We start from the raw sequence: 26,362 nt of genomic DNA, 5'->3' as shown, positions 1-26,362 counted from the left end.
AGTGTCCTCACACGGCCTTTCCTCTACGAGCAGAGGGAGAGAGATCTCTGGAATCTATTCCCCTTCTTATAAAGGCATCATCAGTCCCTGTCAGATTATTTCCTCACCCTTATGACTTCAGTTAACTTCAGTTACCTCCCTAAAGGACCTATCTCCTATCTTCTACAGTCAAATTAGGAGGGGCTTCAACATATAATTTTTCGGGGGACACAATTCAGTCCATAACAACAACTTAAGATAGCTTTCTCTGATTTTCAGTCTTTCACTAATACCTCCCTCTTTGTCTACGAATTATTCAAGTTTCCTTAAATTTTTTTTTGATTTTCTTACATTATCCCTTCCCTTTAAAGGCTCTCTTCACTTCTTAATTGGCATTTCTTGCAAATGAAGGCAACTTTCCTCACAATACATTGATTACTCTCCCCACTGTAACACAGCATCTTCTCCCATGACTTTCCTGAAATGGTTCCACTTTTGTTCATAAAAGTTTAGCCATCCAATCAGATGCTTTATTTTCAGTTCCCATAGCATTTTGCCTTTGGGAAACAACTGACTCCATTAAATGGCGCTTCTTTGAAAACTACCTTCCTTTATGTTTTATAGCCATCTTATGATTTCTGTTGGCATACCACCTAGCTTCTTTCTCATCATTCTTTTTATTTTTATTTTTCAGTTGTTTCTCTCCTCACTCCTTAGCGTTAGATACTACAGACAGTTGGCCTTCTTCTCATCTCTTATATACTCTCTCTCTTACTCCAGCAGCTTTGTTTACCATTTAATATATTATCTGCCAGGCGCCTTCCATCTGTTACCAACATCTCTCCCTCTGTCTTTGTCATTTCAGCCTTCGCTATGCTCTCTGAGCTCTCACAGGCAGATCTATTGAACACAGGAATCTCAGTGGAAAATACGAGTACGTTATTTCTCTACTGAGTAAAGCCCTTACAGATCACATGGTCCTGATCCATCTTGCAGCCACGTCATCTGGACTATCTGACCTCCCATGTCACAATAGCAGAGGACCAGACAAGAGGGACACTGGCTCCTAATGACCTCAGCTCAGAAGTGATACACTTGATTCTGCTTCTTTGCCACTGGCCACAACGAATCAAAGGAAAACAGTTGAACTACAAAGGAGGATGAAAAATGTAGATAAGCACATAGGATATTTGATGAGTGCTATCTCGAGGTGACATCACCTCCCATCAAACTTTTATTTCACAGAGAAAACACAGACTATAAAGCAAAAACACCCCAAACTAACTTTTTCTCTTTACGTCCATGAATAGCTTTTCGACATAGTTTATCAATACCTATTCTCACTTTCTCAGTATCTTCCATTCATTTTCCCACCTCACTGGGATTGTTAAGGTTTTCCTCTTTAGCGATTTTATTTTGGCCCCCTCCCATTAAAAAGCTGCCCTCCTCCCATTAAAAATTACTCTTGCTTGATGCCAAGTAATTCTCTAGTTACCTTTTCTCTCTTCCTAATTTCACAGTGCAGTTTATCAAAAATTGTATTTATTCTCACTGTCTGTATTTTCTTATCTTTATGTACCTCGTGACTCACACAATTTTGCTCTTTTCTTCTTACTTATCTGCACTGGAATTGCATTCACCAACATTTAATTTGTGATTAAATTGAGTGAATGCTGTTTGGTCATTATGTCACCTTTCAGCAATATTTGATTTTGTTGATCAAACTTGTCATCTCAGAAAAATCTTTCACCTTAACAACAGTAGCATCTTAACCTGCTACTTCTTCCTCCTGCCTCTGGACATCCTTATCTCTTTCACTGGGCACTCTCACTTTGCCCTCTGCCAAGAGATGTGTATTTCTCAGAAGCTCTCTTCTGCCCTTGATAGATGGTCTCATCTACTCTTGTGATTCCAGCCACCATATATATCACAGATCTTGACCTAAAACGTACATCTCTCTCTCCTGAGTCTCTTACAAACTTAACTAATTGCCAACTGAACAACTCTGCCCAAATATAACATGGGCACTTAAAATTAATTATGTGATGTTACTGAACGATTAATTTTACCTTCAATACTTACTTCCACTATTCATCTCTCTACATCATTTAGACCACCACTATTTGTACACTTGTCCAAGTTGGATACTGGGGGAACACTGAAGACTCTGGACTCTGACAACCCTCAGAATGGGAGAAAATAGTTGCAAACGAAGCAACTGACAAGGGATTCATCTCCAAAAAATATAAACATAAATAAATTTGTAAACTAGATAAGCAACTCATGCAGATCAATATCAAAAAAAAACAAATACCGTATAATATCACTTATATGTGGAACCTAGAAATATGGTACAGATGAACTTATTCGCAAAGCAGAAATAGAGACCCAGATGTAGAGAAGAAACACATGGATACCAAGGCGGGGGGAAGGGGGGGATCAATTTGGAGATTTGGTTTGACATATATACACCAGTATGTATAAAATAGATAACTAATGATAAACTATGGTACAGCACAGGGAACGCTACTCAATGCTCTCTGGTGACCTAAATGGTTAGAAATATTAAAAAGAGGAAATATATGTATAGGTATAACTGATTCACTTTGCTGTATAGCAGAAACTACCACAACATTGTAAAGCAACTATACTCTAATAAAAATTAATTTAAAGGAATAATAAAACTCTGGACGCTGTATAATCATCCCTCACCTTCACAATTAATTCAGTAACCAAGTACTCTCTAACCTAAATTCCTACTCTCTCTCAATATTGTCTACTTTTATTCAAGCCTCTTGCCACTACTTGGTTCTGAGCTACATTTTCTCTTATTTATGGAACATAAACAGTCTCTTAACTTTTAACAGAATAAATCTTTTAACAGAATAAATATTCATTGAGTACCTACAACACTGGTAAATAAGGACATTGTTCACATGCAGTTTACAATGTAGTAGGGGCAATGAACTATAAAATAGAACTTTACCTCTCATAGGTAACTGGACAGCCAAGTTTTATAAGAACACGTAGAAAGGGAATTTAATCTCTAATGGAAGTCATGAAAAGCCAGAGATTCAATGTTTATTTTGAAACTTGTATGATGAGAGTGCATTAACCAAGGATTGAATGAGTAAAGTATGATACAAATTGATGACATTACCTGGAGAAAGTTCATCAGTAAGAGAAGTCTAACCCTGAAGTCTACTGAGTATTGCTGAAAATTTATGGAAGAAGGAGATGCTAAGTAAGGATAGAGAAAGCAGATGAGGGTGGACTAGTAGGCAAGAGCACAGTGCTTGAAGCCTTTTCCCCAAAATTAAAGAGAAGCTATCAAAGAGCTCTAAGCCGTTGAGTGAAATTTAGGTTGCAATGCAGAGAATAAACAAGACAGAAATAATACTGGAGTCAGGGAAAAAGTGAACTGGGATGTTACATCCGAGTAAGAAATGTAAAAGATATGACAATGGACATAGAGAAGAATGGACATATGTGTGTGTGTGTGTGTGTGTGTGTGTGTATACATATATACACACATATATGTGTGTATATATATGTGTGTGTATATATATATGTATGTGTATATATATATATATATATATATATATATATATATATATATACACACACATATATATATATATATAGTATAATTATGACGATTCTTAGGGATTGTTCCAGAGTTTAAGGGTGGGGAGAAGAGTAAAGAATGACTCTCAGTTTCTTGCTTGGTTAATTGGGTTAAAACAGTTTGCAATAAAAAAGATTTAGCTTAAGTCATTTAATCATTTTAAGTGCATTCTGAATCCTATACAAATAAGTTTGAGAAATTTAAGAAAATTGTGTTTCCTTAAGTTTTGCATATCTTTTGTTATTCCATGTAAATTCCCTTCTTTTTCATATGATTAAAGAAAAGTTATGAAAAAAATAAGAGAGAAATGAGAGAAAATAAGATCTTATGAAGAATTATGAATGATCTTTATCTGTTTTTGTGCTTACTGTAATTTCTTACTGTTTATCTCTCTATATACATATTCTGAGATATCTTCTCAGACCTGCTGAATCAATCTGTGAGGAGTAAGTTTAACTAATCACTCAGATGAACCTAAAATTGGTTCATCTACAGGAATAACCAACATAAGAGAGTAGTCATGGTAGTCTCAAAATTAGAGAAGACTTCCCAATTATTCCCATTATGTCCAAGAGAGAATATGAGCAGGTACTTCAAGTATCCGAACTTCGTACGATTTGATTCTGCAAAAGCATTTTAAATAGGAAAAATACATAGAAGAAAGGTTAAGACAAAACTTCCCCAGGATAAAATGGATCCCATATTTTCACCAGATGCCTTTACTTAGGAAAAAGAAATGTTGAAGAATTGTAACAGTATCCAACCTGGAAAACAAAATACAGAAATTTTCACCACTAAGCCTGAGCTCTGTACAACTCTGATTTAGTGCTTTTTCAAGCCTTACACAGCAGTCTCTATTTTTAAAATATTTATAAGTAACCCATTTTGTAGGAAAACACCTAACTTTCATCATAAGAATTATGACACTTTATACTTTTATTCCAGCCTAACTTTTATACTCTATTTTCTACCATTTGGCAACTTATACCCTACGCTCTAGTCAAAAAAATCTCAGTTACAATCACTTAAACATATTGTGTTGGTTCTCAAGTCCAGGATGTTCCTTCTGCCTGGTATGCCCCTGACCTTCTCTCCACGTGGAACATTCCTACTGACATTCAAAACCTAATTCCAAACCCCCTCATTGTTGGCATTCTCTTTAATATCCCCTATTAGCAGGGTTAGTGACTCTAAGTTCTGTTTTACAAAGTTACATTTTTATGATCTATTTATTTAATAGCCTCTCCCTATTTGATTGTAATGAGTTGTTTATGCATCTCTCACACTCTCTTTTGAGTTCCTCTGGCCTTTATTTTTTCTTTTATCTCTTACCCATAAGCACAGTGCTTGCCCCATAGTACGTGCTCAACGTGTTGGCTGAGTGAAAAAAGACACCTTTTAGCTCTCTAATCATTTGTGAAATGTCATTTAAAATGACATCAGATTACCCTTTGTTTCCTAACTTAATTTCTAGTACTATAGAATGTACACTCAGAACACCGTCAGTGGCCTACAGAAACAGTGTTCTCACTGGACTTCATGCACATAGTCAACCCCCTTATAACTTTCTCTGGCATACAACTGCCAGACATGTTATTAAAAGAAAATGATGTACCAACCCCTCACCTATTGGAAAACTTCCAGAAGCTCTCCATTCCTTATTGTATCTTTTCTACTTGATTTTTCAAATACCTCTGTCTTACTTCATCTATTCAGAACTGGCTTTTCTACCTTTGCTTTCATTTTCAATTTCATTCATATCATTATCTGCACTTACCCATAGAACCTAAGCATATTTTAGTTTCTTATGCAAGTTTCCTCACTAGAGGTCAAAGGGGCAAGGACTATTGTGATAAAATATTAAATAAATAGACGATAGGACTTTGTTCTATTGGTCTGGGAAAATTACTACCTGAAACAAAAGAATTCTGGAAACTGAAGGGGTCAGACCAGTCAGCTTTGTTTACTTCAGACTCAAATCAATGTCTTGTCTTTACCTGAGCTCTGGTTACATTTAGAAAAAAGTACTGTAAATACAGTGAATGAGCAAGGCCACTATCTGAGACGTGTCTGGGTCCTTAGTATAGTAACTGAGGGAATGGTAAGCATTGGTCAATGTTTGCTGATTGATGACTCAATAGATCTGGTTAAGCCTCACCGTCAGAATTCCAGATTTTTTAACAAGCTTCTCAGTCTTTTCAACCCAAAGAAAAAACTAAAGAAAACCAGATGACAAGAATTTCAAATTATAAAATATCCCGATTGTCAAATTTAAATAGGGATATCCTGTGCAATGGAGAGGCTGGCTGGTGCCAATTTCACATTTTGTTCTCTAGTGTCTGGACGAAGCCTGCTCTGCCAGTGAGCTGACAGGTCGAGAGCACTCCAGCTTCCACAGACACCCGAGAACTTTCTATTTCTCATGGTGTTCCTACCTTACCTAAGGGAAGGACTATATTCACAATGAAAAGAGTTATGATTCATCACCAGTAGAGAGATTCTTCCACTTTCTGGGTGCCCACGTTAAAAGTCTGGTATAGTCAACACTCCCTCTAACATAGATCATGTATTGAAATGAGAAAACCATCACCTAATATGGCCAGAGAGGTGAAGGGACTTGGCCCAGCTGAGCCCAGGAGACACCACTAATTCAAAACCTCAACCATTAACACAGTGATTGTGATCAAGGAGACTTACAGCACATAAGAGATTCAAAGAGCATATTAATCCACCTCTGGCAACACTGCCAGTTTAAAAGAATGATGAACCTTGTCTCCCACTTGATTCAACCTGGCTATGTATTATACCACTCTAAACGCTAGCAGACTCTATGCTATGGCTTCCATTAGGTAGCACTTAGTATACATGAAAACTTTCTTCAAGAAGTAATTACTTTTGAAACCATAAACATTTCAGTTGGGAAAAGTGAAAAAGAAAGGAGGTGCAAGTAAAGGGAACTAGGAAAAAATAAGAAAATACCCTCAAATATAAACATGTTGATTCAAAAAATAATTTAATGGGGATTTAAATGATACTAGGTGAGCATTTATTCTGTTTCTGCTTTAAATAAAGCATTCTGTTCTATTTGTTAGGTGTTGTACTTGTTTAAGATCTAATGTCTGTTAAAAACCTCTCGAAAGAGATGTATTCATTCTGGTATCCTAAGCACCTATCTGGATGAAAAGCACAAGCAATGGGAAGTCATGGGGCATAAAGGACCTTGCAAAGGCTCTGAAATCCATCTCTTACTTATGGCCTTTGAGACTCAGCCTCCTCCTCTATGTAGTGTTCATAAAACTTAGTGGAGATAGAACACTAGGGACACAGAAGGTCAAAAGAGGTATTTACTACGACTTTCCAAATATCTTCCTTTAGGAAAACAAATATATTTTATTTGCAATGAGGCTTTCTTGTGAATTTTATTCCTCTAAAGAAGAATATTTTTAGTGAACAATTGATTCGTTTGCCTCCCTGTGCTACTTTATTGACAATACTCAGGTAGGGGTGGTTTTCCCTCAAGCAGTTACCTCCATGTGATTTGTATATCAGACCTTCCTAAAAGCATGTTTTCCTGCTCTTTCGTTCCACCCCATCCCAGCTCTACTTCAAATATTGTGATCCTCTATTAAAATGCACAGAACCCTGGGAAAATAAGGAGAAGCAAAATGTTTGTCACTCCCAGCTCTGGTATGCATATATCAGAGGCTAAATTATAACTGATGAAGACAGAAATGGGACCCATATCTGTCTGACTTCAGAAACCAGAAGTGTATCTACTACAAGCTGATGAATGGGAACTCAGATCAAGGCCTAGAGTGGAGAGGAGTCTTCTGATCAGAAGGGGAAAGTAAACAAAGGGCAGCGTTTAATTATTTAATAATAAGTAAGAGAATGACTAGGGTGTTTTTACAGAACAGGATATAATATTGAAATAAAATCCCCCAAAGTGACACAGAAACATAATGCAATCCTCTTAAGCTACAACCCTTCCTAAACCAAACCATACCATTCTCTTCACACATCCTGGAAAGTCAAAAGAAAGGGGATACTGATCTGCATCACACTGGCATTAGAAGCAGATCTAGTTTTAATGAAGTATTACTTCAGGGACTGAAGTTTCCCCCCAAAAAGGGTAAGCTTTTTTCTCAAGAAACATCACTGTGTAATAATCAAGGAGCCAGGGATGGTGGTATTAATTGTTCTAAGTACAGGGATTTGTTTTGCAGAAAGAAGTACCAATCAGAAAGAGAACTGACCAATAATTACTTAACAAAACTGCTTCAGAAGTAGATTTCTAAATCTACTTTTAGACTGATAGTTAGAAAAATCTTACTAAGTTTATTCATTTAGAGGAAATCTGTGCAAGCCTCTGAAACCAAGAGGTATTGTATCAAAAGAGATAAGGTCACTAGACACTTATGTAAGAGCTACTTCTTCCTCAAATGGCCACCATTAAGAGGAGAAACTATTTGCTGTATTTTCTGACTATTACATTACCAAGAAGTAACAATGCACCTTTAGGAAACTAGTATGAAAGAAAAACATAATAAAATTTTTTGCAGGTGACTCTTTGATCTCATAGGTGTGTGTTAATTTTCCAAAGTTGGCACTGGATCCTGCCTTTACAAAATGCTCCTTGAAATATCACATTGAAAATCTTCTCTTTTACTCCTTATTGTAAACACTGTGTATGTTTTTAAGAAGACCAATAAAAAATATGGACTATGGGGCTTCCCTGGTGGCGCAGTGGTTGAGAGTCCGCCTGCTGATGCAGGGGACACGGGTTCGTGCCCCGGTCTGGGAAGATCCCACATGCCACGGAGCAGCTGGGCCTGTGAGCCAGGGCCGCTGAGACTGCGTGTGCAGAGCCTGTGCTCCACAACAGGAGAGGCCACAGTAGTGAGAGGCCCGCGTACCGCAAAAAAAAAAAAAAAAAAAAAAAAAAATATATATATATATATATATATATATATATAGAGAGAGAGAGAGAGAGAGAGAGAGAGAGAGACTATGAAATTATTTTTCCAATAGTGAAATTGTGGAGAATACATCTTGCATTTCTACTGTATTCCCGCAAAAAGAGGAAGTTCTTTTCCACAAAGACTCTCATCAATGTTAACTCTGGGAGAGAAGTATTTGTAGTTGTCTCATGCTTTGTGGTGAGAGACTCGCACTTTTTCCCCTGTCTCTATTGTGGGAAACAGGGCACACTTTGGGCTGAGAATTCATGCTGTGGTCGGAAAAGAAAGAAACGAAAAATACCCTCATTAACACTGCTCTTTAACAAGTTCAGCAAATGGGCTTCAGGCATTCTAAACAGCAGCAATTAAAAAATAACTTTAGATTTCATACATTTCTTCCAGTAGGATGAAAAGCTGAGGTATGTTAACTTTAATTTTATGGTTTGCGTGAATACCGAGTTCGATTACTCCCTGTCAAAGCAGAAATCAGCCTCTTACAGGGAGTAAGTGCTAATTAAGCAAAACAGAGTAAGCATGTTATCTGAAGTATATTTGATTCTTTCCTGTGCACTTTGGCTGCACAAGCTCTAACCACAGTTTCCGGAGGGACCATCAGTGCTCCCTAAGAATGCCAATGCAGTGTTCCGTCCAGTTAGTGGGGTGCAGAGACCAGTCAGAATGCTGATGCTTTCCACAAAGGAGATGGGGCTAGGGAGGCAAATGCAATCAGGGAGTATTAGCTCTGTCTTGTGTGCCTGCTACAAAACCGTGTCCTCTCAAGACTGCCCTATCCCTTCTTTGCTTTATACGTGTATGTGTAAGTTTGTATATGTAAGCTTTACAAGTCTCTCCTAAGAGAAAACTGAAAATGCCCAGGAAAAAGACAAAACTGCTTCAACAGAGAAAGGTCTCTCTGTTCCAGTTGAAGAGGATATAGAGTTAATAACAGGAAATATCCATCCCCTGAAACTGTATGAAACATGGATGCTTCCACAATTTACTCAAGGTCTCACTGACCAGGCTATAAGTAATTTTAATTATTATTTCTTATGATTATGGTTGATAAAAAGGCTCAGTGGTATGCTAAAAATCTTTAACACTTGTTGACCTTTTTTCTTGATAGCTTTCCTCCTCCCAGGCTCCAGCCAACAGTAGCAGTAACAGATATCCAGATCTTAAGAGGATAGAAGTATAATGGTGCACTGAATATGGAAAGGAAGAACCAGTAATGGTTCCTATACATTCATAACGCGAATCAGCATCAAACTAAGCTTCCCCAAGAAGAAGCTGACAGCAAATAGTTTCTCCTCTTAATGAATTGAGGAAACAACTTTGAAGTTATCCGTAGCCACCGCTTCTGAAGCAACCAGTAGCTTTGCAACTATTAGTTTACTTGTATTAGATTAATTTATATTAGAGTTTATTTAATGCAATTGCTCACAAATTTTAAACCATTTTGTAGAGTAGTGTTCTCTATCTGTTTAAATGAAATGCTTTCCTAAGCTCAAAATCAGTGTTTTTATGTTGTGTAAATTATGAAATTACTGTGAAATATCTGGTAAACTTGATAGGAAACCCCAGATGTCAGCACTTTGCTGGGCAAGATTTAAAGTGGCCCACACCATTAGCCCTCATCAGGAGCAGTAGCAGTGGGCTAAGTCATAAGGGCACGCCCGTCCATTACACTCACCCAGGATACTGTGAGTGAGAAACAAAGGGCAGTCAGACAGGGACCTCTATGCTCAGATTCCACTGCCAAGAAATGGCCTAAGTCAGCTCTTGTTGTTGAAGAAAATAACCCTTTAGCAATCAGACTGAATCCTATTTTAAGTTTTAGAGGAAGAAGGATACTATTTAAACATTGATGAAATGTGCCTCTCTTTTTTTATCAGCATAGAAATCTATTTGAATTCAAAAGAATATGGTTATATTTAGCATAGTGTAATAATTATCTAAAGCACATATCATCGTTGGCTCTGAAACAGTTCTAAAGATGTCATTCTTTTGAAGTCAAAAAATATGCAGTAAAAATGGACAAGGAAGCAAAAATATGAAAAAACAAGTTTGCTGAGTATGGGAAGTTGTTACAAGAGGGGCACAACAAGATAATGTAACAGAGTCCAAATTACATAACATGCAGCAAGGAGTTCTCTTGCTTTAACAACTCCTAGAAAATAAACCAGTAATCTCAATGCAAGAATATCACCACTGGGTTATTTAACAGGACAAATTTTCTGAGGGACACAGGTAGTAACTCACTATACTTCCCCTTTCTCTAATATCTTTTCTCACACCAATTTCTTTTCTTTCCTCGAGGATAGATTTTATCCTGTTGAAAACAATTTTAGTTTTATTTGTAAAGTGGAGTAAATAATATCCTGAGTGAAGTAGGCAGCGTTTTAGCTGAAGATGCTTAGGAATCAAACTTTTGAAAAAGGCCAATCAGCTAGCTAGCTAGCAGTTACCATCAGTGGCTTGCAGAGAAAAAAATTACAGATGATATGTTTGCTAAATAGATAAAAAGAATAAGCAGTTTAGAATGGGTGAAAAATCCCAGGATCTACTGTGACCTAGACCAGAGGTGCCTAAACTTTTTGGAACCAGGGACCAGTTTCCTGGAAGCAAATTTTTCCAGGGAGGGGGGGCGGGGTGTGTGAGGTTCAGGCGGTAATGTGAGGCATAGGGAGCAGCAGATGAAGCTTAGTTGGCTTGCTTGCGACTCACCTCCTGCTGTGCAGCCCGGTTCCTAAGAGGCTGTGGACTGGTACCCGTCCAAGGCCAAGGGGTTGGGAACCCCTGACCTACACACTCAAAAGCAGACAGCTGACCTTTGATTAAGCCCATTTTCCTGTGGAGTGAGCCATAAGGGGCTCCAAGACACAGTTTGGTTTCAATGTTTCAGTGTTCACAGCCAGAGGGCAAACTCAGAATGTCTCCTCCTCTTGCAAAAACTGGACCACGGATGAGAAGTCTTTTTTTTTTGAGTAGCCCTTCACGCACAACATCCCTGCAGATCTGATGGGCTTGACTGCCCAGAAGGACTGGGCTCTTTGTGCTGGTAGCAGAGTCTCATGCTAATCCCAGATCCTTAGCCATTAGTGTTGCTCCAAATCCGCCCTGATAGTAATTAGCCGAGGGAACTCCATCCATCACCCCAGGTACAGGATTATAAGTGTCACTTGACCAACATTGTCCTGAGCTCGTATTTAGGATTTTAGCCAAGAGTTTTGGGTCAAGCCCTAACCTGAGTCCCAGATTCATAGCTTCAGCAGTTCCAATCCTACTAATAGCCAGCAGCAAGTTTTTGCAGATCTTCGAAGCCTGGCCAGTCCCAACAGCTCCACGATGCACCACATGGGAGCCCATGCACCACAGCAGCTCAACCCCTCCCATCCTAAGTGTGAGGTGGCCAGATCGAGCCATTCCCACACTACCAGAAACAGGGGCATCCGTGAAAACCGCTCCCATTTTCTCAACTTCTTTGGCCAATTCTCCGAAAACCATAGGATCAACAGTACTGGAATCTATTAATAGTGAGTCTTTCTTCACTTTTTTTTGAATTCCATTTGCTCCACAATAAGCTTCTAGTGCATTGATGCATTGTAATAATTCTGTCACCTTTTTCGGCTACATCCCCTGCAGAAGACACTACAGGGTTCATCTGCATCTAGAAGCTCTTTGCATGAATCAGGGAACACATCAACAATGGTGAGTGGCTAGCCATGTTTCATGAGCTCTTTTGCCACTGGACTCCCCACGTTGCCTACTCCAATGAATCCAACTGGAGTCTTGGAAGCTACTGACCTAGAACACAGCGCTGCAAGGCTGGCCACCACTGGTTGCTGCAGACGACTCCCTGTACCGGAGGCCGGAGGTGGCTCCACGGAGACGGAAGGAGGCTGCCACGCTGCCCGTGCCCCTCCTTCCCACGGTGACCTCCTCGACTCCCGGCTCACCCACTGGCTGCTATAGGGTGCGTGATGCGGAGGGCCGGCTCGGCTGTGGCGATTCTTAATACCTCTTTGGTACTAGGTTACACATACAGTTTCACCTAGTGAGCGATTTAACAGAAGGAATTTTTTTCTACGGCATTTTTGCGGCACAGCAGATAGAAGCGAGGTCACTATTTCTTTGAAAAACTGAATTAAAAATTTATAGAAAGTCATGATTCATTCTACAAATATGCTGAGTCAAAGAAACGTGAAAATTGATGCGATGGAGGAAGAGCGCTAGACTTCCCGGATGCTCAACTGGCACCTTTCTTCTGGTGTCAGAACATGGTTGTGTAACTCCTTTAATCCCAGTGGATTTTCCAAAAATTCCAGAATCTTCAGATTTTGGTAGCCTCTGTTTACTGCCTTTGCCCCCCTATGCCAAACCCCACCCCACCCCGCACACATTCATTTTTTACCAGTTGTCCTCCGGGGTGTTTTTCTTTATAGAGTTATTGCAGCAGTTTGTTAGACTACTGACCCCCAGTGCAAATGCCCCTCCCCCCGTTTTCTCACCCTGTGTAGTTTTGTTCCACCTTGACCTGGGCTTGGTCACGTGACTTGCTTTGGCCCAATGGCATATCAAGAGCTGAAGCTTGAAGAGCACTCGTGCTTTAGGGCTTGTCCTCATGGAAACCTGACATGTTAGGAAGCCTGGCTAACCTAGTGGAGACTAGGCACAGGCCACAGCCAGCACCAATGGCCAGACATGTGAAAGCAACCAGCCCCAGTCCAGCAACCAGATGATGGCAGCCTCAGTAGTCACCTCAGGTGAAAGCAAGATAGATCCACCCAGGAGATCCCAGCCCATTCTGCTGATTCACAAATTGTGAGGAGATAAAGTGCCTGCTGTTTTAAACCACCAAGCTTAGGAGTAGTTCATCACACAGGAAGAGATATAACTATCTTTACTGTTAGATTATCTTCCCATTTTATACCATGTTTCCCCTCAAACGACTGTTCCTTAATCCAAGATTCTAGAAAAGAAATTAACAACTGATGAGGCTGATAGAGCCTTAACATTTTTTATAAGTTTTGTAAACTTTTAAAATAACTGTTAATAAAATCAATATTTATTTGATCACAAAATTATTTTCTTCAGTTGCCTTAAGAAGTAATGCAGAATTGTACTAAGTTTATACATTTGGAGGCTCTAAAAATGTGTTATTCCTTGGATTCAAGTCCTAGTGTACTTTATGTGGGCATTCACGTTTGCAAAATGATTCCAGGAAAGTTGCGATTTCATTTTACAACTTTGGCCTAAGGAGTCTTATGATATTTTACCTGAGAAAAAGAACACATTAATTCCACTTTCAGCTATTAAACCCATGGCTTCCTGTATTTTCTAAATTCCCTATCAGTGAAGAAGACTATGTATAGCGTACAAGACTGTCATGATTAGGAGGAAGGTAGTACAGAAAGAGCCCATCAAATTAGGCATTGCCCAGTCATGTCAGTATACTAACGTGGCGAGCCACAGGCAGCTTGAAGCCTGGAAAAAAGACAGATACAGTGTAATGATTATCCTAAGGATCCGGATAATGATTCCCATGATTTTGTTTTAAATATTAATGGCAGAGGATTCTGGGGAAATGGTGGTGGCTACAGAGAAGATTTTTATCCCTGAATATGCCACCCCTCCCCTAAATACACAACCCCCCACCCCCACAAAGAAGAAAGAAAAGCATCTAGGATAGCAAGATCAAAAACCCACAGACAACATCTACAACAAGGTGTCCACATTAACTGCAACATACAGCCAGGTAGGAACAAACCAACAACAGGAAAAAGACCTACATATGTGTATCCCAAGGTGTGTGGGAGGAAGACGAGGGAAGGACTCTCTCTCTCTTTAAGGAGAGCCAAAGGTTACTATGGTTCATGAACTCACTGAGATTGAAAAACTCACTGAGAACAGCGGCAGAAACCGGGAGTGAATGTTGCAGGCTCCACTTTGCAGCTGAGTGCAAGAACTTTGAAATGTTCTGAGGATGCCAAGTGTTCTGGGGTCTGTGAAACCTTGACACCTATCAAACCAAAGCACCATTCCAGAACAAATCCCCATACTCAACAAGGACAGGAAAGAGGAGGCCTGGGTAAATGGGCATAGGAGGGCCGAGGAGGAAGATTTTAGAAATTTTAAGGTCATTTTTTAAAATTATGTTGTGGGGCCTCCCTGGTGGCGCAGTGGTTGAGAGTCCGCCTGCTGGGACACAGGTTCGTGCCCCGGTCTGGGAAGATCCCACATGCCGCGGAGCGGCTGGGTCCGTGCACCATGGCCGCTGAGCCTGCGCATCCGGAGCCTGTGCTCCACAACGGGAGAGGCCACAGCAGTGAGAAGCCTGCGTACCGCAAAAAATAAATAAATAAAAAAAATTATGTTGTGAAAATAATAGAAGATAGTGAGCCCTGGAGTTCTGAAGCTAGAAATTATATTCTGATCTATGTTTCCCTCCTAAAGTGGAAACTTATTTCATTTAAAAATGAGCGACAGAAGAGTATTCCATTCACATCCTGTAGAAAATCAGTGAGAAAAAAAAAGAAAAAAGAGGGGTGAAAAGAAAGTTCCAGCAAATCCTGAAAACGTCACAGAAAGACACGTCCACAGAACAAATGAAATTTATTGCCTGATATTGCGGAAAAAGTAAAAGAAATTTTCAAAGGAATAGAAACTGGTTTTAAGAAAAACATAAAAGAAATTAGAAAAATTCAGAAATGAAGTGATTGGAGAATAGCAAGATTTGAAAAGGTGAAAAATTCAGTAAGTAATTTGTTTAAAAAAAATCATGTCTCGAGAGAAGGTTAAACTAGAAGGAACACAAGTTTGAATAAACACAGTGGATAATGTCTCCTTGGAAAAACAGCTGATTTCAAATCCAGCATAAGAAATGAACAAGATGTTCCTGGTACCTCTTGTCATATAAGAGAGCTGGGAAGACTTCAAAGACTACTGTGGTTGTGTGGAAAGGACTCAGGAGCCAACTTGAACAGGATCCGTGAACCTAAGAGGGGACAATCTCTGCATCGATATTTATAACAACCTCACTGAAAACAACAACAAAGCAAGAAAATACCTCATTAGTCATCTTTGGAAGAGTCAACCTTTCTCTCTCTTGTTTTTTCTTTTTTTGTAAAACTGGTAAATAAAATAAAAGAAACATTTATTCTTCCTTTCCTAATTAAACTGTAACTCAGGGCAACCAAGTAGTTGATGAAATAATGTTCTAGCTAGTAAATGAATAATCATCTAGTTAGTAGAATATCACCATTTGGTACCCTTAATAAATTAATGGATCTAGACATTGATCATTAATGGCTGCAACGTCACAGTAAGACAGACACTTTATAGTTCCTTTTGGAATTCATCAGTATTATCTATGAAGTAAACTTGACAAAAAAATCACACCTGAATTATGTCAGTGCTCTAGATCTATCTACCAACTGACAGTAAATACATGGACCAAAGGAGCATGATAAACATATAAGCAGAAAGGGGATGCAATCAGCATAATCCAGACAGTTGGGAACCCTACTGGATGAATGCTTTGAATTCAAGGACAAATACTTGCAAGAAAAATGAGCAAACTGAGTTCTTTTAAACCTATACTTTAAAAGAAATTGTGTTTGGATCAGCAATCAAATAAATAATGGTTATTAAAATAAAAATACATTTAGAGGACAATCAAGGAAACATGAACTGACTGGCTATTTGTTGATATTAAGGAATCATTATTATTTGCGGATGTGTGATAATGACATAGTTGAGCTTAAAAAGGGCAGTTCTTGCATTTTAGAAATATGGATACTGACGTTTTCACTGAGAAAAAGAAATCTGGGATTTGCTTTAAAATTGCTGGGGATGATGGTGGTAGTAGTAAGAGAGGGTGCAGAGACAATCTATTGGCCTGAAATGGACATTTGATGAGAACAATGGATGAAAGTTTCTACTTCTTTCTCTTTATTTCTGTAGATGTTTGAAATTTTCCATACTAAAACATGTTTTATAAATGTAGATGGCTTGCAATGTGCTCTTCTGAGCTCTCAGAAGGCAAAAAGCCATTCTTAAATTAGGAGCTTTCTTCTCTAGCCAAGAATTCTAATGATAATTTTGTCCCAACTGGCCAGTGCACTCAGATTGCTCTGAGATCTGTTGGTGGGAAAAAATCAGCACAAACAATAAAGAGGCTCTTCAGTCTTAGAAGAAAACAACAAAGAGTAAAGGCTGCTGCTAGGTCTGGGGCAATAGTGTAGTTACCAGTATAAGACAAAATATTAGTTTCTTCCAAAATCCACCTGTTACTACTGTGTATACTTTTGCAGCAAAGTATCTTTTCTACGTTGTCAGCATTAAAGTAAATTTACTATTTAGGTAGCATTTAAATTATCATATACTCAAAGCCTAGAAAGAATCCCCTAGGCTGAAATGACGTTAAATCTTAGTTGGGCCATTGCAGTGTATTCTCCAGTCTTACTTGCTTTGTCTATAACTGTCGTAAAAAGGTGTGAGGAGATCTGCCAATATTAATGCCAGGATTCAAAATGAGTTCTTTGTAGCTTGCTTCCTTCAGGATCTTCTGCCCTCAGACCCATGTATTTACTTAATGCCTCAGATTATTGTATATGTCACATCTTTCCAACTAGAAGACAAGCTCCTTTAAGGGCAGTGACTAGTCTCATCAACATCGAATTTACTCCAACACCAGTGCTTTCAAAATGTGTGTTGTTTAGTATATGTCTGATCGTAAGAAGTTATAGAAACATTTCTACTCTAACTAAATAATAATGATACTACTACTACTATTTCTACTACTACTGCTAATAAAATGTATGAAATAGAGTATAAATGGGAAAATAAAGATCACACTGGAAATCCCAGACTATAAAATGAATGATCCCAAAGCCACTGGCCAATCCATCGACTGTAAACAGTTACTTGTGAATTGGTCAACATTTAAATGCATAATTGAGACAAGGGTTAAAACAAATTTTATTACCAAAAAACACAATTTTTATACCTACAATTTTTGAGCTCAACTAACCTGTAGTTTTAACAGAAATAGATGAGATTCAAAGTATTCATTCAGTTTCCTAAGTGATCCATTCCCTATCTTTCCTTATGAAACAATCAGTTACAACTCTAATAATTTGTCAAGGATTCACCAATCTCTACTTCCTTTATTTTCCAAGGTTTGGTATCATTACAGAATCAAGTCCTTTGGCGGAATTTAATAGTTTCAAAATCCCTCAGCAATATTATTCACTGGGATAAAATAATATGAAAATTTAACAAACACTGACTATGTGCTGAGAAATGATCCTTCAGTGATTCACTCAAGGTGGAGACTAGCATTCAGGCTACACCTGAGGTAGAATTTGAATTCCAAAGTGGACCTTTAAACCACAGCTCATCTTCTCTTTTTAAAACCATCAGAAAGAAGCCTGTTGCCTGACCTTTGAGATTCTGCAAAGAGACCATATTTAGATCTTTTGTCTCTTTTAACTTCCCTAGTCCCCTTCTCTACTTTCAGAATAGTGATTCCCAGATAAGTACAATGAGTTCAAACAGTGTGGTTAAAGGGGTAATTAGTCTGCTCTGCAGCCAAGTTACTCACAGAATAAATAAGTTGGCTTTCACAGTTGTTAGCTTCTTCCTGGGCTTTGTTTAGAGGGGTCTCAGCTCAAGCAAGCAACCTGTCAGCAGCCTGAAATAACTCTGTGGAAATCTAATGGCATATATGTAAAATATGTCTATGAAACCTTTTATTCAATCTTAGGTGCATAATTTTACTACTTCTTTAGGCCTGGAAAAGGATATTCAGCTACAAAAGGACAGAAAAGAAAATGTGTAGAATACCGCATGCCCTCCTCACACCCTAGAACCTTATTTTACCCGTTTCATCAGAAAATGATGTATACTGTAAGAAACATTTTTTAAATTAGTTGATCAAATATTTAAGTGCACTAAGTCTCTGTATTTATTAAAGCAAATATAGTTACCTTTCTGTCCCTTTCTAAAAGAAAGCAAAAGATACAGTTCTTTTTTCTTAAGACTCAGGGTTTATGGATATTAATTATTACACTATATTGACACCCAGACATGTTTATAGGAGGCTTTTGAGACATACAGAGCTATTTATTCCCATACCAAATGGCACTTCTTTTTCCTCTGCCTTCTGCTTGTATTTTTTCTGTTGCGATTATATCCTACTAAGGCTGCTACATGTCTTTGTTTGAGTTGAGGTTCTGAAGGTAAGACTGTATAGTCTCCTTTTTACAGAATAATAATGGGTTTTATGACTGTTTGCCTTCAGAAGCCTCTTTTTCCACTCATTCTCATTTCATATCTATGGTGAGGTGTTGAAAACAGATGAGTTAGTTCTGAACTGGTGATATATAAATCAATTATTATTTGATTCATATTCAAGGCAGCTCCTCCTAAAATAGCGGCCTTCCTGCCTGTGGGATGTAGTCTAACCTACTGCCTGGATCTACACCCACCAACATCCATATTTTGTCTATTGTTACCTTGGACACTTGTAGGAACTGAGTGAGTTTCTGTTTCTATAGTGTCCATTGACAGACAAATGAATAAAGAAAATATGGCACATATGTAGAATGGAATGTTATTCAGCCTTAAAAAATAAGGGAATCTTGCCATTTGCAACAACTTGGATGAACCTTGAGGGCATTATGCTAAGTGAAATACGTCAGAGAGAGAAAGACAAACACTGCATAATCTCACTTTTACGTGTAATCTAAGCTGCTCTCACAGAAACCGAGTAGAATGGTGGCCGTCAAGGGCTGGGGAGTGGAGGAAATGGGGAGTTGTTGGTCAAAGGGTATAACCTTCCAGTTAAATCCTGGGAGTCTGATGTACAGCATGGTGACTATAGTTAACAACACTCTATTGCATACTCAAAAGTTTCCGAGATAGTAGATCTTACATGTTCTCATCACACACACACACACACACACAAAAGGTAATTGATTGTGTAAGGTCATGGATGTGTTAACTAACCTTATTGTGGTAATCACTTTGCAATATATACATGTATCAAATTATGATGCTGTACACCTTAAACTTATACAGTGTTACATGTCAATTACATCTCAATAAAACTGGAAAGAAGAAAAAGATTCACATGGAGAAGGGTGAGGCTGGTAGAAAAAAGCCACTGCCTTGAGCAGTGGGCGGAGGTGGGCGGAAAGCCATGGGCCTCTATTAGCACTGCTGGGTAGGTTCTGTTCCCACGTGTGGGGAGGGGGTAGGACAGCACAGCTGTGATCCTTATTGCAGACCCTAGGCAGCCTCAGGCAACTTTTCAAAGTTAGATGCTGAAAACCAATAAATGAAACTATAAGGAAGAATTACATAAATGCCTTTATTCTACTTCTGGTCCTCTTGGCAACTTTTTCCATCTAAAAGCTGCACCCTGCAGTTCTCAAAGCAGGAACATTAACATGGATCAGAAGTTTCCAAACTTTTCATCATCAACCCCTACACCAAAAGAAAAGTTGAAATTTTATGACCCCTAGTAGATGAAGTACCTTGTGTGTTTTTCACATTTATCAAGAGAACATTTAACAGTTACCTACTATGTGCCAAGAGAAAATAAAAATAAGACACAGACTTTCAATGCAGACTTTGTTCCGGTATTATTCTTCGTTTTGACTTCAGTATAAGAACTATTGAGCTATTTGCTGTCCCAATAAGGGGATAAGCAGACGATGACAGAATCCTGTGATCTCTTCCCAAGTTTGCAACTACAGGGTTGGTCCTACAATTGCTCAGTAACTTTGTATTTTGATTTAAGGGGAAACTAAACGAACTTCCTGTCCCAAAGTAACTCTGCTTTGTGGAGACTGGAGGTGCCCTGCAATTGACTCAAGATACTCTTTATTTGTTTAAACAGTTCAATGAGTAGTTTCTATTTAACAAGTGAGCACAAATTTTCACAACAGTACCTACCCCATGACATAGCTCAGACGAAAACTCTGAGGGAAAGGAAAACTATATGGGCAAAAAGTCCAGGTTCCATCCACTGTACATGGGATATTGATAGGCTTGTAAAACTTACAGAGGTACCTGGAGGTACCCAGGAGCCCTGGGTATTTAGTATACAGATCAGCAAAGGATGGTGGAAAATAAGACGACACCAGGTCAGGGGACAAATTAAGCAGGTGAAGCTGGTCCTTTATACTCTTTTCCCTTCTGATACACCACTGCTCTGTCATGTCCAGAATATGTTCTGTATCCTCAGTAGACCTACACACACACACACACACACGTGTAGCACACAAACATGCATGCATGCATGCATGTACACATACATGGACTTCCCAGTCTTCTCAGTTAAAATTCAGCTTGTAGTAACTAAAGAAAATTTATAATGCTCTATATTTTATAGAGTTTAAAAATACTTGCACTTTAAGAGAAAACTTTTCATGTCTGAAAATCCCTTCTCACGAAGGAAGTTATTTCTGATATTGGAGGTTGACAGTTTCACAGAGAAAACTTCAGGAGCACAGAGATATGCCTGACCCTCTCCACACGCACCATCTGGGGAGAATTCACCAACACAGAGGCTCAACCCCTCTGCTAAGTCAAAATCAAGTATCCCAACATCATTATTTCACAGAGAATACCCTACCTCATGTTAGGCATTCATATGTATTTTATTTGTTGAAGAGAGGAAGAAGATATAAAGGAGGGAATCATCCGAAATTACAGAGGACAGCATTTAAGTCAATATAGATATTTAAATTTAGGGTAAAATTAAATGATAATTTGAAATTATATGTGGAGTTTTATTTACTAAAGAATATTTTGGAAAGTTCAACTCCTATTTTCACTTATATTTTCAGAGAAGGTATTTGGTCCAAATGAAGAATACCCTCAATTATTGTTCTTTTATTGCAAGCAAAAAAGGATTTATACTTCTTTTCATGAAATATGGTTGTTTGACAACAGAAGGATAAATATTTTATATTTTTAGAAACAACAGTCAGGCTACTGATATTCGTAATTAGTTTTAATAAATCTGAATGCTTCTTATCATCTACTCTTTAGCTTGTACCTGAGGAGTTGAATACCTCCGGGAAGATACGTGCCCCAGACCCGTAAATATGCAGTTCACAGAGCCCACCACCAGAGGGCAATAAAGAAGTCAAATCTTGAAACCATGGAGTGAAAATAGTGGGAGTTTAAATAAAAGCAACATTTCACAGTATGCTTTTCTGACCAACGTTATATCTAATAACTTAATGGATTGTATGTACATGGATTCTGAAAAGTCAGCAGCACACTTCACTGGTCAATTTCTATGATAAGGGGAACGTAATTGGAGTGTAGAAAAACAGTATACTTACATCTTAAAATTCCACCCCTACAGAATCTACTACTCACTATTGAAAAATGGTAAGAAGAATAGCTTTCTGTGTCTCAGTCACCAGTTAACATTTTCAAGAGTAGAATTTATCTTCCTATGATGCTCAAATACACAGGAAAAATGCATATCTAGGACAATGGATAAACTCTATACGACATGTGAAAATAATTATTCAAATGGAAAAAGTAAAAGATCTACAAGGAACAGTTTTATATGCATTAGTGTGGATATATACATAAAGAGGCTCTAAGAAACATAAAAATCACTTCCAGGAAGTAATTTTAGGTAGAAGAGAATTAACATGGATGAGGAAGAAAAGAGAGTTGGTTTTAAGATAGTTTCATTTACTTGTTTTTTTGTGTTTATTTATTTGTTTTATTTATTTGGTCTTTGGAATATAAGGAAACAGTGGCTTTCACATCCGTATCCCAGTGGAACAAAGGGACCGAGGTCTATACTGGAGCCCAGCCATTGTTTGACTATCTTGTAATAATACTGGTGAAATACAGCCAAATCATTTGAACTACAAGCATCCTCTCTGACAATAATCTTAAGACATCAACATTATAAATTAAAGAAAGGAAAGAGAGAATACTGTTTTCTTTAGAGAGAAAATACAGATTCTGGATCAAATCAATAATGTCAGCAAACCTCACGGGTATAAAATATTCTGCTGCCTATCATTCAGGTCATGCCTCTAGAAGAGGGAAACTGGGTGATAATTTCCCCAGATTTTATATTTAATTCAAATATTTTAGGTAAGAGGCATCTCTAGTAAAGCACTGTATCATTGATTTTTTCCAATAGGATAGCTCACAGGAGTTCCTCTTTCCTTCTCAAATACATATGGGGAAATGGAACTGGGTGTGGGTTAGAGGAACTATCTAAATAGAGCATAGTAATCAACAGTTTGTTTTTTAAAAATAGAAATTTCTATTTAAATTGTTTCCAGAGACAGAAACACACAGAGACAATTCCATGTGACAACAGTGGAAGAGACCAGAGTGATGCAGCTGCAAATCAAAAAATGCCAACACCAGTGATTGATGGCCACCACCAGAATCTGGTTAAGACAAAGAAGGATCCTCCCCTCGAGGCGTCAGAAAGAACATGGCCCTCTCAACACTCTTGAGTTTGATCTTCTGGCCTCTAGAGCTGTGATAAAATAAATTTCTGTTCTTTTAAGCTAACAAGTTTGTGGTATCTTGTTATGGTAGCCCTAGAGATAACAGTATTTGATTCCTGACATGGCAACTGTATTCTGGCTATGTAATGACTATTCCAAGATGATCAACAGACACAAAGATAAAGAAAGGCAAAACTGAGACTAAGCCCAGTTCTTTTTATTCCCAGAATAATAAATGATTTTTTAATTAATTTAGATCTCTTTGTCTAACCCCTCTGCTTTTCAAAAGACTATGTGCGACCAATCGAATATTAACATGTTATACTTTCCTTTTACTTCATCTAAAATTATTTCTAATTCCCCTTATGAGTTCTTACTTGACCCATGAATTATTTAGGAATATATTGTTGAATTTCCATTTGTGATTTTCAACAAATTTCTTTCTGTTAACGATTTCTTATTGCATTCTGTTGTCATCTGAGAGCACTCTTTGTATTGTTTATATCCTTTAAAAGTACTGAAATTTGTTTTATGGCCTAGCATATAGTATATCCATGTGCATTGGAAAAGAATGTATATTCTGACGCTGTTGGGTGGAAGGTTTTATAGATGGCTGTTAGGTCTAGTTGATTGATAATGTTGTGCAAGTTTTTTTTTTTCTTGTTGATTTTCTGTCTGTTCTGCTATTGAAAGAAAGGTATTAAAGTATCCAACTATTATTGTAGAACTGTCTGTTTCTCTTTTCCGTTGTGTTGATTTTGCTTCAATGTATTTTGAAGTTCTGTTGTTAGGTGCATAAAAGTTTATAATTATTATACATTCTAGATGGTATAATCATTTTATCAGTTTAAAATATCTTTGTCTCTAGTAAAAATGTTCATCTTAAAATATATTTTTTTCTGATATTTTCTTAGCCACTCCAGTTTTGCTGTTGTTGTCTTGTTTTGTTGTGTTGTTACTGTTATGGTATATCTATTCCAACACTTTTACACTTCACCTATATATTTTCTTGACTCTAAAGTGGGTCACTTTCTTGTTGATGTTATATACATATATAACTGTATATTACATTCAAAAATTACATATATAATAACAAATTATGGCAGACTTTGAACTGGACCTTTTATTTTTTTCCGTATGCAGGCCTCTCAGTGTTGTGGGCTCTCCCGTTGCAGAGCACAGGCTCCGGACATGCAGGCTCAGCGGCCATGGCTCACGGGCCTAGCCGCTCCGCGGCATGTGGGATCTTTCCAAACCGGGGCACGAACCTGTGTCCTCTGCATCGGCATGCGGACTCTCAACCACTGTGCCACCAGGGAAGCCCTGAACTTCACCTTTAAATGAGTATGATTTAGACAGTAGAGCTTCCCTACCAAATGCAAATAACTCACTTGAACTCTCTTTTTTGTAAAGGACAGACCGATTCTTCCAAGGGGAATTCTTGAACTCATTAGATATGTGATATTCATTATAATTAGTTGCATTTAACACCACAGAAAGGACTTGATCAAAGGCTATTTTACTCTTTTCTTCCTCACTGGATGATTAGCTAGGTTCATTTTTAAATGGAAGATATACTCTAGATATTTCAACGTAGGGCATCTCTTCCTTTCAAATCTCAGAAAGAAAGGTGTGCTTCAGTTTCCCTGCAGAAAGCTCTAGTATCTTGCCCCCCTTTTGAAAGAGGAACGAATCCTTCTTTCTCTATTCTTCTTTGTCTTCTTCCCTTCATCAGCAATGAGCCTCTTTATCATTTTTGTCAGCCCAAAGAATAATTTTTCTCTTTCCAGGCCATTCAAAAATTGTACACTACAAAGTAAACAGGAAGAGCTTTATTTATAAAAATAAAACAGCTATGGCATTAGTTCTTAAAGAGTATAAAATTTTGATCCCTCATTCCAACAAAAAGTCTTGTTAGCATTTAGGGTTCAATGAGAGGCAATAAACAAAAATGTTTTGGTGACTCATTTGACATCTTTACTAATAGGTTTGAATTCATACTGGTGAATATCAGACATATTTGTGTTAGGCAATTAAAATTAAATTATATCTAGAGGTCTTTTAAGTTACCATATTAACATTAACAAGTAATCTTAGAACTCATCTTGAAAGTAAAAGGTACTTTTATACTTTATAATGAAAAAATCAATAAAATGTGCCTTTATGCAGAGAAAATGTAATTATAATACCAATTAATGTTAACTGGTCACTTTTTTATTGAAGTAGAGTTGACATACAATATTATGTTAGCTTCAAGTGTTCAACATAGTGATCCAACATCTAAATACATTTGAATTGGTCACCATGATAAGACTAGTAACCATATATCACCATACAAAATTATTACAGTATTATTGACTATATTCCTCATGCGGTAGATTGCATCCCCAAGACATTTATTTTATAACTGGAGATTTCTACCACTTAATCCCCTTCACCTATTTCTCTCAGTCCCCATCCCCCTTCCCCTCTAGTAATCACCAGTTTGTTCTCTGTATCTACAAGTTTGTTTCTGTTTTCTTTTCTTTGCTTTATTTTTTTAGATTTCACATATAAGTGAAATCATACAGTATTTGTTCTTCTCTGTCTGACTTATTTCACTTAGCACACCTAGTACTCTAGGTCAATCCATGTTGTTGCAAGTGAAGATATTTCATTCTTTTTTAGGACTAAGTAATATTTCATTATATATATGTGTATATGTACACCACATCTTCTTTATCCATTCATCTATTTATGGACACTAGTTTCTTCCATATCTTGGCTATTATAAGTAATGCTCCAATGAACAGAGGGGTGCATACATCCTTTCTTATTAGTGTTTTTGTTTTCTTTGGATAGATACTCAGAAGTTGAACTGTTGCATCATATGGTAATTCTATTTTTAACATTTGGGGGAACCTCTGTACTGTTTTCCATAGTGGCTGCACCAATTTACATTCCCACTAACAGTGCACAAGGGTTCCCTTTTTGATGATGGCCATTCGGACAGGTGTAAGGTGATATCCCACTGTGGTTTGGATTTGCATTTCCCAGATGATTAGTGATATTGAGCATCTTTTCATGTGTCTTTTGGTCATTTGTATGTATTCCCAAAGCAATGTAACCCCGATCAAAATACCAATGGTATTTTTCACAGAATTAGAACAAATAATCCTAAAATTTGTATAGAATCATCCAAACAAACAAACAAAAAACCTCCAATAACCAAAGCTATATTGAGAAAGAAAAACAAAGCTGGTGGTATGACATGCACTGATCTCAGACTATACTACAAAGCTATAGTA

The 26,362-nt window shown here is 37.8% G+C and overlaps 1 pseudogene across 1 annotated transcript; it reads right to left on the bottom strand.

Annotated features, from left to right (window-relative positions):
- Positions 1–11,227: 11,227 nt before the first annotated feature.
- LOC308610483 (3-hydroxyisobutyrate dehydrogenase, mitochondrial-like) lies at positions 11,228–15,646 on the bottom strand (annotated as a pseudogene). The gene is made up of 2 exons: positions 15,635–15,646; positions 11,228–12,534 (listed from the first exon to the last, which is right to left on the bottom strand). The product of its transcript is annotated as a 3-hydroxyisobutyrate dehydrogenase, mitochondrial-like (transcript).
- Positions 15,647–26,362: the final 10,716 nt, after the last annotated feature.

The sequence above is a fragment of the Mesoplodon bidens genome, assembly GCF_964165515.1.
Source record: "Mesoplodon bidens genome assembly, contig: HAP1_SCAFFOLD_854, whole genome shotgun sequence".
NCBI lineage: Eukaryota > Metazoa > Chordata > Mammalia > Artiodactyla > Ziphiidae > Mesoplodon > Mesoplodon bidens.
Note: the sequence above shows the minus strand (reverse complement) of the source record. Positions and strands in the feature narration are given on the sequence as shown.